The following is a 27,165-nucleotide window of genomic DNA, read 5'->3' on the forward strand; positions in this document are numbered from 1 at the left end:
CCAGTCTGATTTCATTACTAACTAGCTAGTTCCCCAGTCTGATTTCATTACTAACTAGCTAGTTCCCCAGTCTGATTTCATTACTAACTAGCTAGTTCCCCAGTCTGATTTCATTACTAACTAGCTAGTTCCCAGTCTGATTTCATTACTAACTAGCTAGTTCCCCAGTCTGATTTCATTACTAACTAGCTAGTTCCCCAGTCTGATTTCATTACTAACTAGCTAGTTCACCAGTCTGATTTCATTACTAACTAGCTAGTTCACCAGTCTGATTTCATTACTAACTAGCTAGTTCCCCAGTCTGATTTCATTACTAACTAGCTAGTTCACCAGTCTGAGTTCATTACTAACTAGCTAGTTCCCCAGTCTGATTTCATTACTAACTAGCTAGTTCACCAGTCTGATTTCATTACTAACTAGCTAGTTCACCAGTCTCATTTCATTACTAACTAGCTAGTTCACCAGTCTGATTTCATGACTAACTAGCTAGTTCACCAGTCTGATCTCATTACTAAGTAGCTAGTTCACCATTCTGTCTAAACCAGTCTGATTTCATTACTAACTAGCTAGTTCACCATTCTGTCTAAACCAGTCTGATTTCATTACTAACTAGCTAGTTCACCAGTCTGATTTCATTACTAACTATCTAGTTCACCAGTCTGATTTCATTACTAACTAGCTAGTTCACCAGTCTGATTTCATTACTAACTAGCTAGTTCCCCATTCTGTCTAAACAAGATGAGACACTCTCAGGTCAGGGAAGTCTGAGCGTTTTCACATTGGGTAATGCTAACTAAACTTGGAAACGATCCTTATTAAGTCAAATCATACAATCTATTTTTTATTTTACAGTAAAGGATTTAAAGGATTTACCAAAAACAACCAGAAAAACAGATTTACGTTCCATTTTTGGCGAGACATCCGAACGGGTTTCCGTAAAAGCCGTATCACATTATAACGTTTGTAGATTGAAATGCAAGTGACAAAAACCAAACATGGTGGTATTTACGTTTGAAGAACCTCAGAGAGTACCCACCGTGTCCCAGTTACTGTCTCTGCTGCAGGGAGAACCAGAGCTCCAGGGCAATTCTCATACTGAGAATCCAGGCCAGGGTGGTCCAGATCTGGGGACAGGAAGACGGAGAGACGGGGTGGCGGTGGAGGTTTGGTTAGCTCACATGAGAACACACCAGGACATTCTTTCACTAATCATTGATCTGACGTGTGGATTGGTGGAAACGGAGGGATGGAACCCAGCCGTCCACCTGTTTCCAGTCCCTCTAACCCAGCCCAGTCCCCGTCCCTCTAACCCAGCCCCTCTAACCCAGCCCCCGTGTCTCTAGCCCAGCCCCCGTGTCTCTAGCCCAGCCCCGTGTCTCTAGCCCAGCCCCCGTGTCTCTAGCCCAGTCCCTGTGTCTCTAGCCCAGCCCCCGTGTCTCTAGCCCAGTCCCCGTGTCTCTAGCCCAGCCCAGTCCCCGTGTCTCTAACCCAGCCCCTCTAACCCAGTCCCCGTGTCTCTAACCCAGCCCAGTCCCTCGTGTCCCAGCCCAGCCCCGTGTCTCTAGCCCAGCCCCCGTGTCTCTAGCCCAGTCCCCGTGTCTCTAACCCAGCCCAGTCCCCGTGTCTCTAACCCAGCCCCTCTAACCCAGTCCCCGTGTCTCTAACCCAGCCCCTCTAGCCCAGCCCCCGTGTCTCTAGCCCAGCCCCCGTGTCTCTAACCCAGCCCCTCTAACCCAGTCCCCGTGTCTCTGACCCAGCCCAGTCCCTCTAACCCAGTCCCTCTAACCCAGCCCCTCTAGCCCAGTCCCTCTAACCCAGCCCCCGCGTCTCTAACCCAGCCCCTCTAACCCAGCCCCTCTAACCCAGCCCCTCTAACCCAGCCCAGTCCCTCTAACCCAGCCCAGTCCCTCTAACCCAGCCCAGTCCCTCTAACCCAGCCCAGTCCCCGCGTCTCTAACCCAGCCCAGTCCCTCTAACCCAGTCCCTCTAACCCAGTCCCTCTAACCCAGCCCAGTCCCTCTAACCCAACCCAGCCCCTCTAACCCAGCCCAGTCCCTCTAACCCAGTCCCTCTAACCCAGCCCAGTCCCTCTAACCCAGCCCAGTCCCTCTAACCCAGCCCAGTCCCTCTAACCCAGCCCAGTCCCTCTAACCCAGCCCAGTCCCTCTAACCCAGCCCAGTCCCTCTAACCCAGCCCAGTCCCTCTAACCCAGCCCAGTCCCTCTAACCCAGCCCAGTCCCTCTAACCCAGCCCAGTCCCTCTAACCCAGCCCAGTCCCTCTAACCCAGTCCCTCTAACCCAGTCCCTCTAACCCAGCCCAGTCCCTCAAACCCAGCCCAGTCCATCAAACCCAGCCCAGTCCCTCTAACCCAGCCCAGTCCCTCTAACCCAGCCCAGTCCCTCTAACCCAGCCCAGTCCCTCTAACCCAGCCCAGTCCCTCTAACCCAGCCCAGTCCCTCTAACCCAGCCCAGTCCCTCTAACCCAGCCCAGTCCCTCTAACCCAGTCCCTCTAACCCAGTCCCTCTAACCCAGTCCCTCTAACCCAGTCCCTCTAACCCAGTCCCTCTAACCCAGTCCCTCTAACCCAGTCCCTCTAACCCAGTCCCTCTAACCCAGTCCCTCTAACCCAGCCCAGTCCCTCTAACCCAGCCCAGTCCCTCTAACCCAGCCCAGTCCCTCTAACCCAGCCCAGTCCCTCTAACCCAGCCCAGTCCCTCTAACCCAGCCCAGTCCCTCTAACCCAGCCCAGTCCCTCTAACCCAGCCCAGTCCCTCTAACCCAGCCCAGTCCCTCTAACCCAGCCCCTGTCCCCCTAACCCAGCCCAGTCCCCCTAACCCAGCCCAGTCCCCCTAACCCAGCCCAGTCCCTCTAACCCAGCCCAGTCCCTCTAACCCAGCCCAGTCCCTCTAACCCAGCCCAGTCCCTCTAACCCAGACCAGTCCCTCTAACCCAGCCCAGTCCCTCTAACCCAGCCCAGTCCCTCTAACCCAGCCCAGCCCCTCCTAGCCCAGCCCAGCCCCTCCTAACCCAGCCCAGCCCCTCTAACCCAGCCCAGCCCCTCTAACCCAGCCCAGCCCCTTAACCCAGCCCAGCCCCTCTAACCCAGCCCAGCCCCTCTAACCCAGCCCAGCCCCTCTAACCCAGCCCAGTCCCTCTAACTCCAGCCCAGTCCCTCTAACTCCAGCCCAGTCCCTCTAACCCAGCCCAGTCCCTCTAACCCAGCCCAGTCCCTCTAACCCAGCCCAGTCCCTCTAACCCAGCCCAGTCCTCTAACCCAGCCCAGTCCCTCTAACCCAGCCCAGTCCCTCTAACCCAGCCCAGTCCCTCTAACCCAGCCCAGTCCCTCTAACCCAGCCCAGTCCCTCTAACCCAGCCCAGTCCCTCTAACCCAGTCCAGTCCCTCTAAATCCCAGCCCAGTCCCTCTAACCCAGCCCAGTCCCTCTAACCCAGCCCAGTCCCTCTAACCCAGCCCAGTCCCTCTAACCCAGCCCAGTCCCTCTAACCCAGCCCAGTCCCTCAAACCCAGCCCAGTCCCTCTAACCCAGCCCAGTCCCTCTAACCCAGCCCAGTCACTCTAACCCAGCCCAGTCCCTCTAACCCAGCCCAGTCCTCTAACTCCAGCCCAGTCCCTCTAACCCAGCCCAGTCCCTCTAACCCAGCCCAGTCCCTCTAACCCAGACCAGTCCACTCTAACCCAGCCCAGTCCCTCTAACTCCAGCCCAGTCCCTCCTCAGCACAGTCCCTCTAACCCAGCCCAGTCCCTCTAACCCAGCCCAGTCCCTCTAACCCAGCCCAGTCCCTCTAACCCAGCCCAGTCCCTCTAACCCAGCCCAGTGATGTCAGTGATCATGACGCAGACAGTCACAGTGTGTGTGTCAGTCTAGTCAGCAGACACCATTTTGTTTCAGCAGTGTGATGCTACAGCCAACCAGGAGGGGAGGACGGAGGAAGGGAGAAAGAGGAAAGAGGGGGACGACATTGGAGGGAAGGGAGAAAGAGGAAAGAGGGGGAGGGACATTGGAGGAGGGGAGAGAGGGTGGGGAGGGAGGGGGAGAGAGGGTTGGAGGGGAGGGGAGAGAGGGGTGGGGAGGGAGAGGAGAGAGGGGTGGGGAGGGAGAGGAGAGAGGGGTGGGAGGGAGGAGAGGAGAGAGGGGTGGGGAGGGAGAGGAGAGAGGGGTGGGGAGGGAGAGGGAGAGGGGTGGGGAGGAGAGGAGAGAGGGGTGGGGAGGGAGAGGAGAGAGGGTGGGAGGAGAGGAGAGAGGGGTGGGGAGGGAGAGGAGAGAGGGGTGGGAGGGAGAGAGGAGAGAGGGTGGGAGGGAGAGGAGAGAGGGGTGGGAGGGAGGGAGAGAGGGTGGGGAGGAGAGGGAGGGTGGGGAGGAGGAGAGGGGTGGGAGGGAGGAGAGAGGGGTGGGAGGGGAGGAGAGGGGAGGAGAGAGGTGTGGGGAGGGAGCTGTTTGTTATTTTACGAGGAGAACCTCTTCCTCAGAACTAAATTAACCCTTTCATGTCTCCAGCTCTTCTCTTCTGGCAATTAACCACCTTGGTTTTCTGTAAAGCCACGCTCATTCTCGCCAGTCATCACACACACACACACACACACACACACACACACACACACACACACACACACACACACACACACACACACACACACACACACACACACACACACACACACACACACACACACACACGATGGCTGCCAACTCTCCTTGAAAGTTGTCTAGTCTGCCTGCTCAGTCAGAATGTTCTCTCCTCCTCCTCCTCCTCCTCTCTCCTTTCTGTGTCTTTAACCCCTAACCCTACCTTTAACCCCTAACCCTACCTTTAACCCCTAACCCTACCTTTAACCCCTAACCCTACCTTTAACCCCTAACCCTACCTTTAACCCCTAACCCTACCTTTATAGGAGCACATGCTGTTCTGTGTCTTTAACCCCTAACCCTACCTTTAACCCCTAACCCTACCTTTATAGGAGCACATGCTGTTCTGTGTCTTTAACCCCTAACCCTACCTTTAACCCCTAACCCTACCTTTAACCCCTAACCCTACCTTTATAGGAGCACATGCTGTTCTGTGTCTTTAACCCCTAACCCTACCTTTAACCTCTAACCCTACCTTTAACCCCTAACCCTACCTTTATAGGAGCACATGCTGTTCTGTGCCTTTAACCCCTAACCCTACCTTTATAGGAGCACATGCTGTTCTGTGCCTTTAACCCTAACCCTACCTTTATAGGAGCACATGCTGTTCTGTGCCTTTAACCCTAACCCTACCTTTATAGGAGCACATGCTGTTCTGTGTCTTTAACCCCTAACCCTACCTTAACCCCTAACCCTACCTTTAACCCCTGTACCTTTATAGGAGCACATGCTGTTCTGTGTCTTTAACCCCCAACCCTACCTTTAACCCCTAACCCTACCTTTAACCCCCTAACCCTACCTTTAACCCCTAACCCTACCTTTATAGGAGCACATGCTGTTCTGTGTCTTTAACCCCTAACCCTACCTTTAACCCCTAACCCTACCTTTAACCCCTAACCCTACCTTTAACCCCTAACCCTACCTTTAACCCCTAACCCCTACCTTTGTAGGAGCACATGCTGTTCTGTGTCTTTAACCCCCTAACCCTACCTTTAACCCCTAACCTACCTTTAACCCTAACCCTACCTTTAACCCCTAACCCTACCTTTGTAGGAGCACATGCTGTTCTGTGTCTTTAACCCCTAACCCTACCTTTAACCCCTAACCCTACCTTTAACCCTAACCCTACCTTTTAACCCCTAACCCTACCTTTGTAGGAGCACATGCTGTTCTGTGTCTTTAACCCTAACCCTACCTTTGTAGGAGCACATGCTGTTCTGTGCCTTTAACCTTTAACCCCTAACCCTACCTTTGTAGGAGCACATGCTGTGTTCAAAGGTAGTTTAACTTGAATAACAAGGTGAGACGGTCTACAGTAGAAGAGATCAGACAATGACCGACACTGAGACTATGTAACAACAGCCAACGTTAACGTGGGCACCTGGGATTCAGGAATGACCTTGTCTGACTGGAGTAGGATAGGGAGAGGTCCAGGAAGGCAGAGAGAAGAAGAGTCGAGGTCAAAGGGGTAAAATGAAAAGTGTTGTCACCTGTTTGGTTAGGAGAGGCTCGGCCGAGTCCTGAATTGGAGCCATGCCTAGGATACAGGACAGAAGAGAGGAAAGAAATGAGGACAGCGAGAGAGAGGACAGCGAGAGAGAGGAGGACAGCGAGAGAGGAGGACAGCGAGAGGAAAGAAAATGAGGAGGCGAGAGAGGAGGTCAGCGAGAGGTCAGCGAGAGAGAGGAGGACAGCGAGAGAGGAGGACAGCGAGGAGAGGAGGACAGCGAGAGGGGAGGACAGCGAGAGAGGAGGATAGCGAGGAGGATAGCAAAGAGAGGAGGATAGCGAGAGAGGAGGATAGCGAGAGAGGGGGATAGCGAGAGAGGAGGATAGCAAGAGACAAGGGATAGAAGAAAAACACCATTCAAAATGGTAAAACAGCGTCAGGAAGACAAGCAGACGAAGAAATAAAGCAGGTTTACAAGAAGAGACAAATACTACAGACTGTCAGCTCTAGCTAAAGGCTAAAGGATAGGGCTAAAGGCCTAGAAAGCTAAAGGCTAGAAAGCTAAAAGCTAGAAAGCCAAAAGCCAAAGGCTAAAGGTTAGAGCTGCCGCTTTCAAGGAGCGGGACACTAACTGACGTTTATAAGAAATCGGCTCTGAACCTCATCGGATGTGGCAGGGGCTTTCAAACTATTACGGACTACGAAGGGAAACCCAGCCGCGAGAGCTGCCCAGTGACGAGGGCCTATCAGACGAGCTAAATGCCTTTATGTTAAGCCCGAGGCAAGCGACAATGAAGCATGCATGAGAGCACCAGCTGTTCCGGATGACTGTGTGATCACGCTCTCTGTAGCCGACGTGAGCAACACCTTTAAACAAGGCAACATTCCCAAGGCCGCAGGGCCAGACGGATTACCCAGGCCAGTCCCAGTGTCTCTAGCCCAGCACAGGGCCAGACGGATTACCAGGACGTGTCCTCAGGAAGTGTCCTCAGAGCAATACCGCTGACAAACTGGCAAGTGTCTTCACTGACATGTTCAACCTCTCGCTGACAGAGTCTGTAATACCAACATGTTTCAAACAGACCACCATACTGAGACATAGAGGACCTTAGTGTTGACAGTACTAACCTACTGATAGAGGACCTTAGTGTTGACAGTACTAACCTACTGAGACATAGAGGACCTTAGTGCTGACAGTACTAACCTACTGATAGAGGACCTTAGTGTTGACAGTACTAACCTACTGAGAGGACCTTAGTGTTGACAGTACTAACCTACTGATAGAGGACCTTAGTGTTGACAGTACTAACCTACTGAGAGGACCTTAGTGTTGACAGTACTAACCTACTGAGACATAGAGGACCTTAGTGTTGACAGTACTAACCTACAGAGACAGAGGACCTTAGTGTTGACAGTACTAACCTACTGAGAGAGGACCTTAGTGTTGACAGTACTAACCTACTGAGAGAGGACCTTAGTGTTGACAGTACTAACCTACTGAGAGGACCTTAGTGTTGACAGTACTAACCTACTGAGAGGACCTTAGTGTTGACAGTACTAACCTACTGATAGAGGACCTTTAGTGTTGACAGTACTAACCTACTGAGAGGACCTTCGTGTTGACAGTACTAACCTACTGAGAGGACCTTAGTGTTGACAGTACTAACCTACTGAGAGGACCTTAGTGTTGACAGTACTAACCTACTGAGAGGACCTTAGTGTTGACAGTACTAACCTACTGAGAGGACCTTAGCGTTGACAGTACTAACCTACTGATAGAGGACCTTAGCGTTGACAGTACTAACCTACTGATAGAGGACCTTAGCGTTGACAGTACTAACCTACTGAGGACCTTAGTGTTGACAGTACTAACCTACTGAGAAGACCTTAGTGTTGACAGTACTAACCTACTGATAGAGGACCTTAGTGTTGACAGTACTAACCTACTGAGAGGACCTTCGTGTTGACAGTACTAACCTACAGAGACAGAGGACCTTAGTGTTGACAGTACTAACCTACTGATAGAGGACCTTAGTGTTGACAGTACTAACCTACTGAGAGGACTTAGTGTTGACAGTACTAACCTACTGAGAGGACCTTAGTGTTGACAGTACTAACCTACTAGAGGACCTTGGTGTTGACAGTACTAACCTGCACTGAGAGGACCTTAGTGTTGACAGTACTAACCTACTGAGAGAGGACCTTAGTGCTGACAGTACTAACCCCTACTGAGGACCTTAGTGTTGACAGTACTAACCTACTGAGAGGACCTTAGTGTTGACAGTACTAACTACTGAGAGGACCTTAGTGTTGACAGTACTAACCTACACTTTCTGATAGAGGACCTTAGTGTTGACAGTACTAACCTACTGAGAGGACCTTAGTGTTGACAGTACTAACCTACTGAGAGGACCTTAGTGTTGACAGTACTAACCTACTGAGAGAGGACCTTAGTGTTGACAGTACTAACCTACTGAGAGGACATTAGTGCTGACAGTACTAACCTACTGAGAGGACCTTAGTGTTGACAGTACTAACCTACTGAGAGAGGACCTTAGTGTTGACAGTACTAACCTACTGAGGACCTTAGTGTTGACAGTACTAACCTACTGAGAGGACCTTAGTGTGACAGTACTAACTCACGAGAGGACCTTAGTGTTGACAGTACTAACCTACTGAGAGGACCTTAGTGTTAATATAATAATAATAATATATGCCATTTAGCAGACGCTTTTTATCCAAAGCGACTTACAGTCATGTGTGCATACATTCTACGTATGGGTGGTCCCGGGGATCGAACCCACTACCCTGGCGTTACAAAGCGCCATGCTCTACCAACTGAGCTACTAACCTACTGAGACAGAGGACCTTAGTGTTGACAGTACTAACCTACTGATAGAGGACCTTAGTGTTGACAGTACTAACCTACTGAGACAGAGGACCTTAGCGTTGACAGTATATTTGAGAACCATTCCAGATGTGGTCTAGGTGAGGTAATATTACTAACAGTAGTGGACTAAACAGAGTAGAGAGCCATTCCAGATGTAGTCTAGGTGAGTAATGTTGCTAACAGTAGTGGACTAAACAGAGTAGAGAGCCATTCCAGATGTAGTCTAGGTGAGGTAATGTTACTAACAGTAGTGGACTAAACAGAGTAGAGAGCCATTCCAGATGTAGTCTAGGTGAGGTAATGTTTATAGTAATCTAATCTACATTGTATTACCTGTTAGTAGCGCTGCCTGTCTGGCGGTGGGGCAGGGCGCCACCTGGCTGTGTGGAGGACAGCTGCACTGGGAGGTTCCTAGAGCCACGGGGTCAGTTTGTGGTTAGGCTCAGGGCTGGGCACACAGGGGCAGGCTGGGAGAGGGGCTGGCAGATGGCTGGGGACCCTGTCGGCATTGCTGAAGATGCTCGGAGCAGTGTGTGTGTGTGTGTGTGTGTGTGTGTGTGTGTGTGTGTGTGTGTGTGTGTGTGTGTGTGTGTGTGTGTGTGTGTGTGTGTGTGTGTGTGTGAGTGTGTGTAGTGGGGAGGTTGTCGTTCAGATTGGCAGGCCAAGGAGCAGGAGTCTGCCTGGATTTGATATGTTCTGACACTGTAGAGGAGGAGAGGAGGAAGGAGAAGAAGAGGAAGGAGAAGAGGAAGAGGAAGGAGAAGAAGCGGAAGGAGAAGAAGCGGAAGGAGAAGAAGAGGAAGGAGAAGAAGTGGAAGGAGAAGAGGAAGGAGAAGAAGAGGAAGGAGAAGAAGAGGAAGGAGAAGAAGAGGAAGGAGAAGAAGAGGAAGGAGAAGAAGAGGAAGGAGAAGAAGAGGAAGGAGAAGAAGAGGAAGGAGAAGAAGGAAGGAGGAGGTTGGATACTCCTGTGTACTTTGATGTGAGTGTCAGACAACAGAACTTCTCCTACTTCCTCATCCTCATACTTCCTTCTCATACTCTCCTCATCCTCTCTTCCTCATCCTCTCTTCCTCATCCTCTCTTCCTCATCCTCTCTTCCTCATCCTCTCTTCCTCATCCTCTCTTCCTCATCCTCTCTTCCTCATCCTCTCTTCCTCATCCTGTCTTCCTCATCCTGTCTTCCTCATCCTCCAGTATCCTCTAAAACCTTTCAGCTGCCTGGCTCCACACTTCTCCTGATCCAACCACTGAATAAAACAGACGCAACACACTTAGTGACGGTGATCCTCTTCTCCCTCCCTCCCCTCCCTGCCTCCCTCCCTGCCTGCCTCCTGCCTGCCTCCTGCCTGCCTCCCTGCCTGCCTCCCTGCCTGCCTCCCTGCCTGCCTCCTGCCTGCCTGCCTGCCTGCCTGCCTCCTCTCCCTCCCTACTTCTCCTGATCCAACCACTGACTCACACTCAGTGACAGAGATCCTCTTCCCTCCTCCACACTTCTCCTGATCCAACCACTGACTAAAACAGACACAACACACTTAGTGACAGTGATCCTCTTCTCCCTCCTCCCTACTTCTCTGATCCAACCACTGACTAACACAGACACTTAGTGACAGTGATCCTCCCTGCCTCCCTCCTCCCTGCCTCCCTACTTCTCCTGATCCAACCACTAACACAGACACTTAGTGACAGCGATCCTCCCTCAGGAGAATATCATGGACACCAGGCTGTGCAGCGTCAGTCTGGTAATTCCACACCACCTCTAGAAGAACAGCATGTGTGTGTCTGTTCGTAAACACGGCCCAGAGCCCAGAGAGGAGAGATAGCAGCACAGGTGTTCTAGTCCTCCTCAACTCTGATGACTGTGAGAACAGGGAACTCTAGTCGCTGTTATACAACAGGCTTAGAAAAGGATCTGATTCCGTGGCAACAAAACCTCAGAGAGACAGAGAGAGAAGCTAGGTGGAGAGAGATAGGTGTTGGAATGTGGACTAGGTGCTGGAATGTGGAGTAGGTGTTGGGTTATGTGTTGGAATGTGGACTAGGAGTTGGGTTAGGTGCTGGTATGTGGACTAGGTGCTGGTATGTGGACTAGGTGCTGGGTTAGGTGCTGGTATGTGGACTGGGTGCTGGGTTAGGTGCTGGTATGTGGACTGGGTGCTGGGTTAGGTGCTGGTATGTGGACTAGGTGCTGGGTTAGGTGCTGGTATGTGGACTGGGTGCTGGTATGTGGACTAGGTGTTGGGTTAGGTGCTGGTATGTGGACTAGGTGTTGGAATGTGGACTAGGTGTTGGAATGTGGACTAGGTGTTGGGTTATGTGTTGGAATGTGGACTAGGTGCTGGTATGTGGACTAGGTGCTGGGTTAGGTGCTGGTATGTGGACTGGGTGCTGGGTTAGGTGCTGGTATGTGGACTAGGTGCTGGGTTAGGTGCTGTATGTGGACTAGGTGCTGGGTTAGGTGCTGGTATGTGGACTAGGTGCTGGGTTAGGTGCTGGTATGTGGACTAGGTGCTGGGTTAGGTGCTGGTATGTGGACTAGGTGCTGGGTTAGGTGCTGGTATGTGGACTAGGTGCTGGGTTAGGTGCTGGTATGTGGACTGGGTGCTGGGTTAGGTGCTGGTATGTGGACTAGGTGTTCCGATCTTGTCGTGTCTATAGCTGATCTCTACAGCTGGTGCCTGAGGGGGACATCCATGTCACCAGCACCCAGGAACTAGTTGTTGTTTTGGGGGTTTAACTGCCTTGCTTAAAGGGCAGAACGGCAGATTTTTCCACATTGCCAGCTCGACGATTCAAACCAGGGAGAGGAGAGGAAGAGAGAGAGAACGGAGAGGAAGAGAGAGAGAACGGAGAGGAAGAGAGAGAGAACGGAGAGGAAGAGAGAGAGAACGAGAGGAGAGGAAGAGAGAGAACGGAGAGGAGAGGAAGAGAGAGAACGGAGAGGAGAGGAAAGAGAGAGAACGGAGAGGAGAATGAAAGCCTGCACCCCCCCTGTTGCTCGTCAGGACCGGCGGGGTGTTTAGCCTAACAGCTAATCGACAGAGTGACAGAGCAGAGAGCACGATGACAACACAACAGGAAACTTAACTTTACTGTCCCCCAGGGAAGGAAATGCTTGGCTCAGTCTCTTACACCTTATATACACAACCCTGTACTAAAAATAAACTAACTAGAAGACAGGAAAGAGGAGAGATAGGCCGCCCTCTGACTATCTAGGCTAACAACATATAACTAGCTACTGGCTTCCCTGCAGAACAGCTAGGCTAACAACATGTAACTAGCTAGTAGCTACCCTGCAGAACAGCTAGGCTAACAACATGTAACTAGCTAGTAGCAACCCTGCAGAACAGCTAGGCTAACAACATGTACCTAGCTAGTAGGTACCCTGCAGAACAGCTAGGCTAACAACATGTAACTAGCTAGTAGCAACCCTGCAGAACAGCTAGGCTAACAACATGTACCTAGCTAGTAGCTACCCTGCAGAACAGCTAGGCTAACAACATGTACCTAGCTAGTAGCTACCCTGCAGAACAGCTAGGCTAACATGTAACTAGCTAGTAGCTACCCTGCAGAACAGCTAGGCTAACAACATGTACCTAGCTAGTAACTACCCTGCAGAACAGCTAGGCTAACATGTAACTAGCCAGTAGCTACCCTGCAGGACAGCTAGGCTAACAACATGTACCTAGCTAGTAGCTACCCTGCAGAACAGCTAGGCTAACAACATGTACATAGCTAGTAGCTACCCTGCAGAACAGCTAGGCTAACAACATGTACCTAGCTAGTAGCTACCCTGCAGAACAGCTAGGCTAACAACATGTACCTAGCTAGTAGCTACCCTGCAGAACAGCTAGGCTAACATGTAACTAGCTAGTAGCTACCCTGCAGAACAGCTAGGCTAACAACAGGTACCTAGCTAGTAGCTACCCTGCAGAACAGCTAGGCTAACAACATGTAACTAGCTAGTAGCTACCCTGCAGAACAGCTAGGCTAACAACATGTAACTAGCTACCCTGCAGAACAGCTAGGCTAACAACATGTAACTAGCTAGTAGCTACCCTGCAGAACAGCTAGGCTAACAACATGTAACTAGCTACCCTGCAGAACAGCTAGGCTAACAACATGTAACTAGCTAGTAGCTACCCTGCAGAACAGCTAGGCTAACAACATGTAACTAGCTACCCTGCAGAACAGCTAGGCTAACAACATGTAACTAGCTAGTAGCTACTCTGTGTTGGGGACCCGGCTGTGGCTGTCTAAGACAGGAGATAAGTTAACTCTGCTACTGAGACCCACAAACCCTGCCCGATGATCAACTGTATCTCTCCAACCAGTAAAAACAACCCATTGGCCTGGGCACACTGTCCCCCGGCTCCATTGGTTCTCCCACCAGAGTTCCACGGGTCAATTCTGTTCCATTTCCTCAATTAAAAGGAAGTAGGCCTAAAAACTTAAGAATTCTAATTATTTCATTGAAAAAATGTCATTTCCTTGATTTCTCACGTTCTCTTTCCTCATCACCTTCTCAAAACCAATTAGATGAGAAGATCAGAGAGGGGGGGGGCATCTAACCTTCTCAAAACCAATTAGATGAGAAGATCAGAAGCGGGAGGACATCTAACCTTCTCAAAACCAATTGAACGAAGGTTGGATGTCCCTCCCCTCTGATCTCATCCAATGGGGTTTTGAGGCAGCGGTGAAAAAAATCCAAGAAATTAAATTGAGATTCTCCGTTAGTGTTGTGACTGCAGCCCACCATGTTGTCTCAGGGGCCCCCGCCTGCCTGGGAAACGATGTAGGGTCAAACACAAGAGCTGAGCCGGGGGGCCAAGGCTACCGGCTGAGCCGGGGCCAAGGCTACCGGGCTGAGCCGGGGGGCCAAGGCTACGGGCTGAACCGGGGGCCAAGGCTACGGGCTGAGCCGGGCCAAGGCTACTGGGCTGAGCAGGGGGCCAAGGCTACTTGTGTTACCACAGAAACCTCTTCAGAGGGCCAAAGGGGAGGGTTCAAAACACAACAGCAGTACGTCTAACCCGAGGCAGAGAATCTATTGGCTCTTCAGAGGGCCAAAAGGGGAGGTTCAAACCACAGCAGCAGTATGTCTAACCCGAGGCAGAGAATCTATTGGCTCTTCAGAGGGCCAAACGGGGAGGGTTCAAACAGAGGACAGCCAATAGTGTCAGTCCTGGTAGATTAAACATCAATATCAACAGAATTCTAAAACGGGTATTATGTTGATTTATTATTATGATGATGATGATGATTATTGTTATTATTATTATTGTTATTATTGTTATTATTATTATTGTTATATATTGTTATTCATATTATTATTATTGTTAAAATTGTTATATTATTGTTGTTACTATTATTATTGTTACTATTATTATTATTATTGTTATTATTGTTACTATTATTATTGTTACTATTATTATTGTTACTATTATTATTATTATTATTATTGTTACTATTATTAGTGTTACTATTATTATTGTTATTATTGTTACTATTATTATTGTTACTATTATTATTGTTACTATTATTATTATTATTGTTGTTACTATTATTATTGTTATATATTGTTATTATTATATATTGTTATATATTGTTATTATTATATATTGTTATTATTGTTATTGTTATATATTATTATTATTGTTACTATTATTATTATTGTTATTATTATTGTTATTATTATATATTATTATTATTGTTATTATTATTATTGTGATAATTATTGTTATTATTATTATTGTTGTTAATATATATTATTGTTATTGTTATTATTGTTATTGTTATATATTATTATTATTGTTACTATTATTATTATTATTGTTATTATTATTGTTATTATTATATATTATTGTTATTATTATTATTGTGACAATTATTGTTATTATATATTATTATTGTTTATTATTATTATTGTTATTATTATTATTGTTATTATTATTATTGTTATTATTATTATTGTTATTATTATTATTGTTATTATTATTGTTATTATTATTATTATTATTATTATTATTGTTATTATTATTATTGTTATTATTATTATTATTGTTATTATTATTGGTATTATTATATATTATTATTGTTATTATTATTGTTATTATTATATATTATTATTGTTATTATTATTATTGTGATAATTATTGTTATTATTATTATTGTTGTTAATATATATTATTATTATTGTTATTATTGTTATATATTATTATTATTGTTACTATTATTATTATTATTGTTATTATTATTGTTATTATTATATATTATTGTTATTATTATTATTGTGATAATTATTGTTATTATATATTATTATTGTTATTATTATTATTGTTATTATTATTATTGTTATTATTATTATTATTGTTATTATTATTGGTATTATTATATATTATTATTGTTATTATTATTATTATTGTTATTATTATTGGTATTATTATATATTATTATTGTAATTATTATTATTGTGATTATTATTATTATTATTATTGTTATTATACCTCTTTAACTAGACAGGTCAGTGAAGAACAAATTCTAATTTCTTTGTTTACTGAGGGTGCTATCCTCAGATAATAGCGATCGTTTGCTTTATAGTAAAGCATTTTTGAAATCTGACATATTGGCTGGATTGACAACAAGTGTAGCTTTAATTTGGCGCTCTGCATTTTCACTGGATGTTGGCCGGTGAAAAGGTTAAGAGGTTAATTAAGAACAAATTCTTATTTTCAATGACGGCTTAGGAGGGTTAACTGCCTGTTCAGGGGGAAGAACGACAGATTTGTACCTTGTCAGCTTGGGGATTTGAACTTGCAACCTTTCGGTTACTAGTCCAACGCTCTAACCACTAGGCTACGCTGCCGCCCCAAATGATGTTGATGATGTCTAAAAGGTTCTTACCTGTTGACCAGCCCCTGTATCTTAACCTCCGTCCTCTTCACTCTCTCTCGCGCTCTTCCATCCACTGTTCTGTCTTCTATGGGCGGGTTCCCTGTAGAGGCAGAGTGGGGCGGGGGCGTTAGGTCTATATACACCACACAAGGGCCTTGTGTTCCTGGGGGAGCTCCGACTATTGGGTCCTGTCTCTGGGGGTACTGACCAGAACATGTTTCTATTCCGTAATAGGGTGAGCCCTACGTCGTGCACCCTACATAGTGCACCCCGCTCCCTAGGTAGTGCGCCCCGCCCCCTACGTCGTGCACCCTACTCCCTTTGTAGTGTATTGCTACTTTTGTCCAGGCTCCGATACTTGGTTCTGGGTTTGGAGCCTTGTTTAATCAGTCTGGATATTATGCACAACTTTTATGCGACAAGACACTTTTTTTTTTTAAATAGTTGGCAAATTTCCAGAACGCCCCCCCCCTCCCCTCCGAAAAACGTTTTCAGTCTAACCACCGTCTCTGCCTATAAAGAGGAGAGTTGGAGGGTGAGGTCTTTCTGGAGAAGCAGGTCGGCGTGGGAACTCAAAGTTTGTTGACTTCAGGGTCGCCAAGGGAACAAAAAGGCCAGTCTGACACCAAGCAGCTTCACGACACTACTGCCCCCTCCACCACGGCTCAATACCCCCTCCACCACGGCTCAATACCCCCTCCACCACGGCGCAATGCCCCCTCCACCACGGCTCAATACCCCCTCCACCACGGCTCAATACCCCCTCCACCACGGCTCAATACCCCTCCCACCACGGCTCAATACCCCCTCCACCACGGCGCAATGCCCCCTCCACCACGGCTCAATACCCCCTCCACCACGGCTCAATACCCCCTCCACCACGGCTCAATACCCCCTCCACCACGGCTCAATACCCCCTCTCCACCACGGCTCAATGCCCCCTCCACCACGGCTCAATACCCCCTCCACCACGGCTCAATACCCCCTCCACCACGGCTCAATACCCCCTCCACCACGGCTCAATGCCCCCTCCACCACGGCTCAATACCCCTCCACACGGCTCAATACCCCTCCACCACGGCTCAATACCCCCTCCACCACGGCTCAATACCCCCCTCCACCACGGCTCAATACCCCCTCCACCACGGCTCAATACCCCCTCCACCACGGCTCAATACCCCCTCCACCACGGCTCAATACCCCCTCCACCACGGCTCAATACCCCCTCCACCACGGCTCAATACCCCCTCCACCACGGCTCAATACCCCCTCCACCACGGCGCAATACCCCCTCCACCACGGCTCAATACCCCCTCCACCACGGCTCAATACCCCCTCCACCACGGCGCAATGCCCCCTCCACCACGGCGCAATGCCCCCTCCACCACGGCTCAATACCCCTCCACCCGACACTACTGCCCCCTCCACCACGGCTCAATACCCCCTCCACCACGGCTCAATACCCCCTCCACCACGGCGCAATGCCCCCTCCACCACGGCGCAATGCCCACCTCCACCACGGCGCAATGCCCCCTCCACCACGGCGCAATGCCCCCTCCACCACGGCGCAATGCCCCTCCACCACGGCGCAATGCCCCCTCCACCACGGCGCAATGCCCCCTCCCCACCACGGCGCAATGCCCCTCCACCACGGCGCAATGCCCCCTCCACCACGACACTACTGCCCCCCTCCACCACGACACTACTGCCCCCTCCACCACGGCTCAATACCCCCTCCACCACGACACTACTGCCCCTCCACCACGGCTCAATACCCCCTACACCCACGACACTACTGTCCCCTCCACCACGGCTCAATACCCCCTCCACCACGACACTACTACCCCCTCCACCACGGCTCAATACCCCCTCCACCACGACACTACTGCCCCCTCCACCACGGCTCAATACCCCCCTCCACCACGACACTACTACCCACTCCACCACGGCTCAATACCCCCTCCACCACGACACTACTGCCCCCTCCACCACGGCTCAATACTTAGACACTAAAACCCACCACCGGCTGCTCCAGGGACCACGGGGTCATACCGGCTGCTCTAGGGACCCCGGGGTCATAACGGTAATGTCCTACCGGCTGGTCCAGGGACCACGGGGTCATAACAGTAATGTCCTACCGGCTGTTCCAGGGACCACGGGGTCATACCGGTAAAGTCCTACCGGCTGCTGCAGAGACCACAGGGTCATAACGGTAATGTCCTACCGGCTGCTCTAGGGACCACGGGGTCATAACGGTAATGTCATACCGGCTAACTAGGGACCACGGGGTTCAACAAAGCCATAGTTCAGTACTTAAAGCGGTTTTGGGGTCATGTTTTGGTTTCGGGTACAGCCGGGAAATTAAAAGGCATTCACAATGTTCCTGGTATTGTATGTTGTGACAGAATTGTTATGTTGGGCCAACACGTTTCCCACTCTGATGTGACGTTTGGAACCATGTGGGAGGTGTGGATTTACCAGAAGTGAAGTCATTAATACCAGGTGAAGTCATTAATACCAGGTGAAGTCATTAATACCAGAAGTGAAGTCATAAATACCAGGTGAAGTCATAAATACCAGGTGAAGTCATAAATACCAGGTGAAGTCATAAATACCAGGTGAAGTCATTAATACCAGGTGAAGTCATTAATACCAGGTGAAGTCATTAATACCAGGTGAAGTCATTAATACCAGGTGAAGTCATCAATACCAGGTGAAGTCATTTATACCAGATGAAGTCATAAATACCAGGTGAATGCATTAATACCAGGTGAAGTCATTTATACCAGATGAAGTCATAAATACCAGGTGAAGTCATTTATACCAGGTGAAGTCATAAATACCAGGTGAAGTCATCAATACCAGGTGAAGTCATTAATACCAGGTGAATGCATTAATACCAGGTGAATGCATTAATACCAGGTGAAGTCATAAATACCAGGTGAAGTCATTAATACCAGGTGAATGCATTAATACCAGGTGAAGTCATAAATACCAGGTGAAGTCATTAATACCAGGTGAATGCATTAATACCAGGTGAAGTCATAAATACCAGGTGAAGTCATTAATACCAGGTGAATGCATTCATGAGATATGAACTCATTGGGGTCGAACGGCTCAATGGCCAACCAATCATATCAATCATAAACTGAAAGTACAACTACCCCCCCCCAACAAATAGATGCTGTTGTAGATGTGATTTCCTTAGTAGGGTGAGGTCAGAGGTCAAATCATCAAATCAAATCAAATCAAATGTTATTTGTCACATACACATGGTTAGCAGATGTTAATGCGAGTGTAGCGAAATGCTTGTGCTTCTAGTTCCGACAATGCAGTGATAACCAACAAGTAATCTAACTAACAATTCCAAAACTACTGTCTTATACACAGTGTAAGGGGATAAGGAACATGTACATAAGGATATATGAATGAGTGATGGTACAGAGCAGCATACAGTAGATGGTATCGAGTACAGTATATACATATGAGATGAGTGTGTAGACAAAGTAAACAAAGTGGCATAGTTAAAGTGGCTAGTGATACATGTGTTACATAAGGATGCAGTCTATGTTGTAGAGTACAGTATATACATATGCATATGAGATGAATAATGTAGGGTAAGTAACATTATATAAGGTAGCATTGTTTAAAGTGGCTAGTGATATATTTACATCATTTCCCATCAATTCCCATTATTAAAATGGCTGGAGTTGGGTCAGTGTCAATGACAGTGTGTTGGCAGCAGCCACTCAATGTTAGTGGTGGCTATTTAACAGTCTGATGGCCTTGAGATAGAAGCTGTTTTTCAGTCTCTCGGTCCCAGCTTTGATGCACCTGTACTGACCTCGCCTTCTGGATGATAGCGGGGTGAACAGGCAGTGGTTCGGGTGGTTGATGTCCTTGATGATCTTTATGGCCTTCCTGTAACAACGGGTGGTGTAGGTGTCCTGGAGGGCAGGTGGTTTGGCCCCGGTGATGCGTTGTGCAGTCCTCACTACCCTCTGGAGAGCCTTACGGTTGAGGGCGGAGCAGTTGCCGTACCAGGCGGTGATACAGCCCGCCAGGATGCTCTCGATTGTGCATCTGTAGAAGTTTGTGAGTGCTTTTGGTGACAAGCCGAATTTCTTCAGCCTCCTGAGGTTGAATAGGCGCTGCTGCGCCTTCTTCACGACGCTGTCAGTGTGAGTGGACCAATTCAGTTTGTCTGTGATGTGTATGCCGAGGAACTTAAAACTAGCTACCCTCTCCACTACTGTTCCATCGATGTGGATAGGGGTGTTCCCTCTGCTGTTTCCTGAAGTCCACAATCATCTCCTTAGTTTTGTTGACGTTGAGTGTGAGGTTATTTTCCTGACACCACACTCCAAGGGCCCTCACCTCCTCCCTGTAGGCCGTCTCGTCGTTGTTGGTAATCAAGCCTACCACTGTTGTGTCGTCCGCCAAACTTGATGATTGAGTTGGAGGCGTGCGTGGCCACGCAGTCGTGGGTGAACAGGGAGTACAGGAGAGGGCTCAGAACGCACCCTTGTGGGGCCCCGTGTTGAGGATCAGCGGGGAGGAGATGTTGTTGCCTACCCTCACCACCTGGGGCGGCCCGTCAGGAAGTCCAGTACCCAGTTGCACAGGGCGGGGTAGAGACCCAGGGTCTCGAGCTTGATGACGAGCTTGGAGGGTACTATGGTGTTGAATGCCGAGCTGTAGTCGATGAACAGCATTCTCACATAGGTACTCCTCTTGTCCAGGTGGGTTAGGGCAGTGTGCAGTGTGGTTGAGATTGCATCGTCTGTGGACCTATTTGGGCGGTAAGCAAATTGGAGTGGGTCTAGGGTGTCAGGTAGGGTGGAGGTGATATGGTCTTGACTAGTCTCTCAAAGCACTTCATGATGACGGAAGTGAGTGCTACGGGGCGGTAGTCGTTTAGCTCAGTTACCTTAGCTTTCTTGGGAACAGGAACAATGGTGGCCCTCTTGAAGCATGTGGGAACAGCAGACTGGTATAGGGATTGATTGAATATGTCCGTAAACACACCGGCCAGCTGGTCTGCGCATGCTCGGAGGGCGCGGCTGGGGATGCCGTCTGGGCCTGCAGCCTTGCGAGGGTTAACACGTTTAAATGTCTTACTCACCTCGGCTGCAGTGAAGGAGAGACTGCATGTTTCCGTTGCAGGCCGTGTCAGTGGCACTGTATTGTCCTCAAAGCGGGCAAAAAGTTATTTAGTCTGCCTGGGAGCAAGACATCCTGGTCCGTGACTGGGCTGGATTTCATCTTGTAGTCCGTGATTGACTGTAGACCCTGCCACATGCCTCTTGTGTCTGAGCCATTGAATTGAGATTCCACTTTGTCTCTGTACTGACGCTTAGCTTGTTTAATAGCCTTACGGAGGGAATAGCTGCACTGTTTGTATTCAGTCATGTTGCCAGACACCTTGCCCTGATTAAAAGCAGTGGTTCGCGCTTTCAGTTTCACGCGAATGCTGCCATCAATCCACGGTTTCTGGTTAGGGAATGTTTTTATCGTTGCTATGGGAACGACATCTTCGACGCACGTTCTAATGAACTCGCACACCGAATCAGCGTATTCGTCAATATTCCCATCTGACGCAATACGAAACATGTCCCAGTCCACGTGATGGAAGCAGTCTTGGAGTGTAGAGTCAGCTTGGTTTGACCAGCGTTGGACAGACCTCAGCGTGGGAGCCTCTTGTTTTAATTTCTGTCACCACCTGGGAGAAGTTGCTGATCGTCAGTTTCCCACTTGGAGAGTCGCAAAAAAATAATTTTTTAAGTCACTAGTGCAGTTTGTCCATTTTCAGATGCCGTAGCCAGTATACAGAACGGGTGGGGCCACCCCCCCAGTCAGAACAGGGCAAATAAACACTTAAGTGTGTATTGAAAGTGAATCGACCACTTAAAAATGGCTGCCTGGGAGTGAGAGCAGAGCCAGGCTACATAGAAAGGCTAACACGCCCGCTAACCTCCACAACGTGTTGGAATGCATCCACACTCACACCGTGAACAGTAAGTCAGTGTCTGGCGGCGCGTGGCTAATGTAGCATTCAGCCATGATGACATCAGCCTTCATTAGCATGAGGATGATGATGTCAGAGGCTGGCTGCTTGTTCCTCTGTCCAAGAAAAGTAGCCCTGATAATTAGCGCAGGGGGTATGTTATACAGGCCTACAGGCCTATAGGGGCATGTTATACAGGCTACAGGCCTATAGGGGTATGTTATACAGGCTACAGGCCTATAGGGGTATGTTATACAGGCTACAGGCCTATAGGGGTATGTTATACAGGCTACAGGCCTATAGGGGTATGTTATACAGGCTACAGGCCTATAGGGGTATGTTATACAGGCTACAGGCCTATAGGGGTATGTTATACAGGCTACAGGCCTATAGGGGTATGATATACAGGCTACAGGCCTATAGGGGTATGATATACAGGCTACAGGCCTATAGGGGGTATGATATACAGGCTACAGGCCTATAGGGGTATGATATACAGGCTACAGGCCTATAGGGGTATGTTATACAGGCTACAGGCCTATAGGGGTATGTTATACAGGCTACAGGCCTATAGGGGTATGATATACAGGCTACAGGCCTATAGGGGTATGATATACAGGCTACAGGCCTATAGGGGTATGTTATACAGGCCTATAGGGGTATGTTATACAGGCTAAAGGACTATAGGGGTATGATATACAGGCTACAGGCCTATAGGGGTATGATATACAGGCTACAGGCCTATAGGGGTATGTTATACAGGCTACAGGCCTATAGGGGTATGATATACAGGCTACAGGCCTATAGGGGGTATGATATACAGGCTACAGGCCTATAGGGGTATGATATACAGGCTACAGGCCTATAGGGGTATGTTATACAGGCTACAGGCCTATAGGGGTATGTTATACAGGCTACAGGCCTATAGGGGTATGATATACAGGCTACAGGCCTATAGGGGTATGATATACAGGCTACAGGCCTATAGGGGTATGTTATACAGGCCTATAGGGGTATGTTATACAGGCTAAAGGACTATAGGGGTATGATATACAGGCTACAGGCCTATAGGGGTATGATATACAGGCTACAGGCCTATAGGGGGTATGATATACAGGCTACAGGCCTATAGGGGTATGATATACAGGCTACAGGCCTATAGGGGTATGTTATACAGGCTACAGGCCTATAGGGGTATGTTATACAGGCTACAGGCCTATAGGGGTATGATATACAGGCTACAGGCCTATAGGGGTATGATATACAGGCTACAGGCCTATAGGGGTATGTTATACAGGCCTATAGGGGTATGTTATACAGGCTAAAGGACTATAGGGGTATGATATACAGGCTACAGGCCTATAGGGGTATGATATACAGGCTACAGGCCTATAGGGGTATGTTATACAGGCTACAGGCCTATGTTATACAGGCTACAGGCCTATAGGGGTATGTTATACAGGCTACAGGCCTATAGGGGTATGTTATACAGGCTACAGGCCTAGGGGTATGTTATACAGGCTACAGGCCTATAGGGGTATGTTATACAGGCTACAGGCCTATAGGGGTATGTTATACAGGCAACAGGCCTATAGGGGTATGATATACAGGCTAAAGGTCTATAGGGGTATGATATACAGGCTACAGGCCTATAGGGGTATGTTATACAGGCTACAGGCCTATAGGGGTATGTTATACAGGCTAAAGGTCTATAGGGGTATGATATACAGGCCTATAGGGGTATGTTATACAGAGGACAGGGTAGGACCTGTGGCATGGGGGTCAGGATAGAAGCTGGGGGATGGGGTCAGGATAGAAGCTGGGGGATGGGGTCAGGGTAGAAGCTGGGGGATGGGGTAGGACCTGTGGGATGGGGGTCAGAGGACAGTGTAGGACCTGGGGGATTGGGGTCAGGGGACAGGGTAGGACCTGGGGGATTGGGGTCAGGGGACAGGGTAGGTAGGACCTGTGGGATGGGGGTCAGAGGACAGTGTAGGACCTGGGGGATTGGGGTCAGGGGACAGGGTAGGACCTGTGGGATGGGGGTCAGGGGACAGGGTAGGACCTGGGGATTGGGGTCAGGGGACAGGGTAGGACTTGTGGGATGGGGGTCAGGGGACAGGGTAGGACCTGGGGGATGGGGGTCAGGGGACAGGGTAGGACCTGGGGGATGGGGTCAGGGTAGGACCTGTGGGATGGGGGTCAGGGGACAGGGTAGGACCTGGGGGATTGGAAGAGGGGTGGGTAGTAGCTGGAGATAGGAACAGGGGTGGGTGGGGTCACAGGTCTTTTGTCTCCGCATGAACTGTACGACTACAATGAGCTACACAAACAGCCGTCCACAACAGAAGTGTGGCAGGGGGTTTCATTGAGCCTTTAGAACAGCAGCGCTGACTCAGCAGGGGGGCCTGGCCGCTCGGTCGCTACATTACAACAGAACTGCATGTGCTGCGTGTACCAGACTTTACCTCCAGTACACACACACACACACACACACACACACACACACACACACACACACACACACACACACACACACACACACACACACACACACACACACACAGGAAAAGGCCAGGCAGGCACACACACAGGTCCATGGCTCTATAAAACCACACACAGGTCCAGGGCTCTATAAATAAACCACACACAGGTCCAGGTCTCTATAAATAAACCACACACGTCCAGGTCTCTATAAATAAACCACACACAGGTCCAGGTCTCTATAAATAAACCACACAGGTCCAGGTCTCTATAAATAAACCACACAGGTCCAGGTCTCTATAAATAAACCACACAGGTCCAGGTCTCTATAAATAAACCACACACAGGTCCAGGGCTCACCTGTTTTGACTCTTGAGTTTGTTTCTTTGTTGGCAACAGCTTGTACTGAGAGCTCTAAAAAAAGGAAGAAAAGAAAGATGGGTCAGTTCACTAATCTGCTCCCGAGAGGCACCGACGTCTACGGTCTCTGCATCTCAGAACAAGAGGTGTCACTACAGACCCTGGTTCGAATCCAGGCTGTATCACATCCGGCCGTGATTGGGAGTATCGTGGGGCGGCGCACAATTGGCTCCGGCGTCGTTCAGGTTTGACCTGGTTTATCCTGCTCACTAATAAACTCCCCAGTCAAAACAAAGACAGTTCATTTATCCTGCTCACTAATAAACCCCCAGTCAAAACAAAGACAGTTCATTTATCCTGCTCACTAATAAACTCCCCAGTCAAAACAAAGACCAGTCAGTTCATTTATCCTGCTCACTAATAAACTCCCAGTCAAAACAAAGACAGTTCATTTATCCTGCTCACTAATAAACTCCCCAGTCAAAACAAAGACAGTTCATTTATCCTGCTCACTAATAAACTCCCCAGTCAAAACAAAGACAGTTCATTTATCCTGCTCACTAATAAACTCCCCAGTCAAAACAAAGACAGTTCATTTATCCTGCTCACTAATAAACCCCCAGTCAAAACAAAGACAGTTCATTTATCCTGCTCACTAATAAACTCCCCAGTCAAAACAAAGACCAGCCAGTTCATTTATCCTGCTCACTAATAAACTCCCCAGTCAAAACAAAGACAGTTCATTTATCCTGCTCACTAATAAACCCCCCAGTCAAAACAAAGACAGTTCATTTATCCTGCTCACTAATAAACTCCCCAGTCAGTTAATTTATCCTGCTCACTAATAAACTCCCCAGTCAAAACAAAGACAGTTCATTTATCCTGCTCACTAATAAACCCCCAGTCAAAACAAAGACAGTTCATTTATCCTGCTCACTAATAAACTCCCCAGTCAAAACAAAGACAGTTCATTTATCCTGCTCACTAATAAACCCCCAGTCAAAACAAAGACAGTTCATTTATCCTGCTCACTAATAAACTCTCCATGCAAAACAAAGACAGTTCATTTATCCTGCTCACTAATAAACTCCCCAGTCAAAACAAAGACCAGCCAGTTCATTTATCCTGCTCACTAATAAACTCCCCAGTCAAAACAAAGACAGTTCATTTATCCTGCTCACTAATAAACCCCCCAGTCAAAACAAAGACAGTTCATTTATCCTGCTCACTAATAAACTCCCCAGTCAGTTAATTTATCCTGCTCACTAATAAACTCCCCAGTCAAAACAAAGACCAGTCAGTTCATTTATCCTGCTAACTAATAAACTCCCCAGTCAAAGACCAGACAGTTCATTTATCCTGCTCACTAATAAACTCCCCAGTCAAAACAAAGACCAGTCAGTTCATTTATCCTGCTCACTAATAAACTCCCCAGTCAAAGACCAGTCAGTTCTGAGATAGACTGGAATTGACAGCGTTGGACCAGTAACCGAAAGGCGCTGGGTCAGATCCCGAGATGACCAGGTAAAAGAAAATACAAAACCTATCGATGTGCCCTTGAGCAAGGCACTTAACCCTAATTGCTCCATCTACTAAACGACTAAAATGTCCAACAAAATGAAAAAAATAAATAATGTAAATGTAGTAAAGTAACTTGCAACACACACCAACCAACACATGGGATTTGACAGTCAAACTATCCATTACATAGCAGCCAATCACTGGTGATATCCTGCGCCGCGTCGTGATTCGTTTAAGTTCACAAACAACAAAAAAGCTGCCTGTTACCTTTACTGTAATGGCAGCCTTCAAAATATAGATATGAGCCTGCTACAAGTGCTCATCTAACCAACCACCAACCAGCATTTCACTCAGGCTTGCAGAATAAAAAATAGTAACGTATGATCACACGTATAGTAAAGTATGATCACATTAATAGTAAGTATGATCACATGTATAGTAAAGTATGATCACATTAATAGCAAAGTATGATCACATTAAAGTATGATCACATGTATAGGAAAGTATGATCACATGTATAGCAAAGTATGATCACATGTATAGTAAAGTATGATCACATTTATAGTAAAGTATGATCACATTAAAGTATGATTACATGTATAGTAAAGTATGATCACATGTATAGTAAAGTATGATCACATGTATAGTAAAGTATGATCACATGTATAGTAAAGTATGATCACATGTATAGTAAAAGTATGATCACATGTATAGTAAAGTATGAACACATTTATAGTAAAGTATGATCACATTTATAGTAAGTATGATCACATTAATAGTAAAGTATGATCACATTTATAGTAAGTATGATCACATTAATAGTAAAGTATGATCACATTTATAGTAACGTATGATCACATTTATAGTAAGTATGATCACATTTATAGTAAAGTATGATCACATGTATAGTAAAG

At 48.0% G+C, this 27,165-nt stretch overlaps 1 long non-coding RNA gene across 1 annotated transcript; it reads right to left on the reverse strand.

Annotated features, from left to right (window-relative positions):
• Positions 1-1,082: 1,082 nt before the first annotated feature.
• LOC124027379 lies at positions 1,083-25,097 on the reverse strand. Its single transcript, XR_006837401.1, has 4 exons — positions 24,891-25,097; positions 24,731-24,784; positions 15,889-15,979; positions 1,083-1,124 (listed from the first exon to the last, which is right to left on the reverse strand). It is a non-coding gene; the product is annotated as an uncharacterized LOC124027379 (long non-coding RNA).
• Positions 25,098-27,165: the final 2,068 nt, after the last annotated feature.

Source organism: Oncorhynchus gorbuscha, unplaced genomic scaffold (assembly GCF_021184085.1).
Source record: "Oncorhynchus gorbuscha isolate QuinsamMale2020 ecotype Even-year unplaced genomic scaffold, OgorEven_v1.0 Un_scaffold_3156, whole genome shotgun sequence".
NCBI classification, from domain to species: Eukaryota; Metazoa; Chordata; class Actinopteri; order Salmoniformes; family Salmonidae; genus Oncorhynchus; species Oncorhynchus gorbuscha.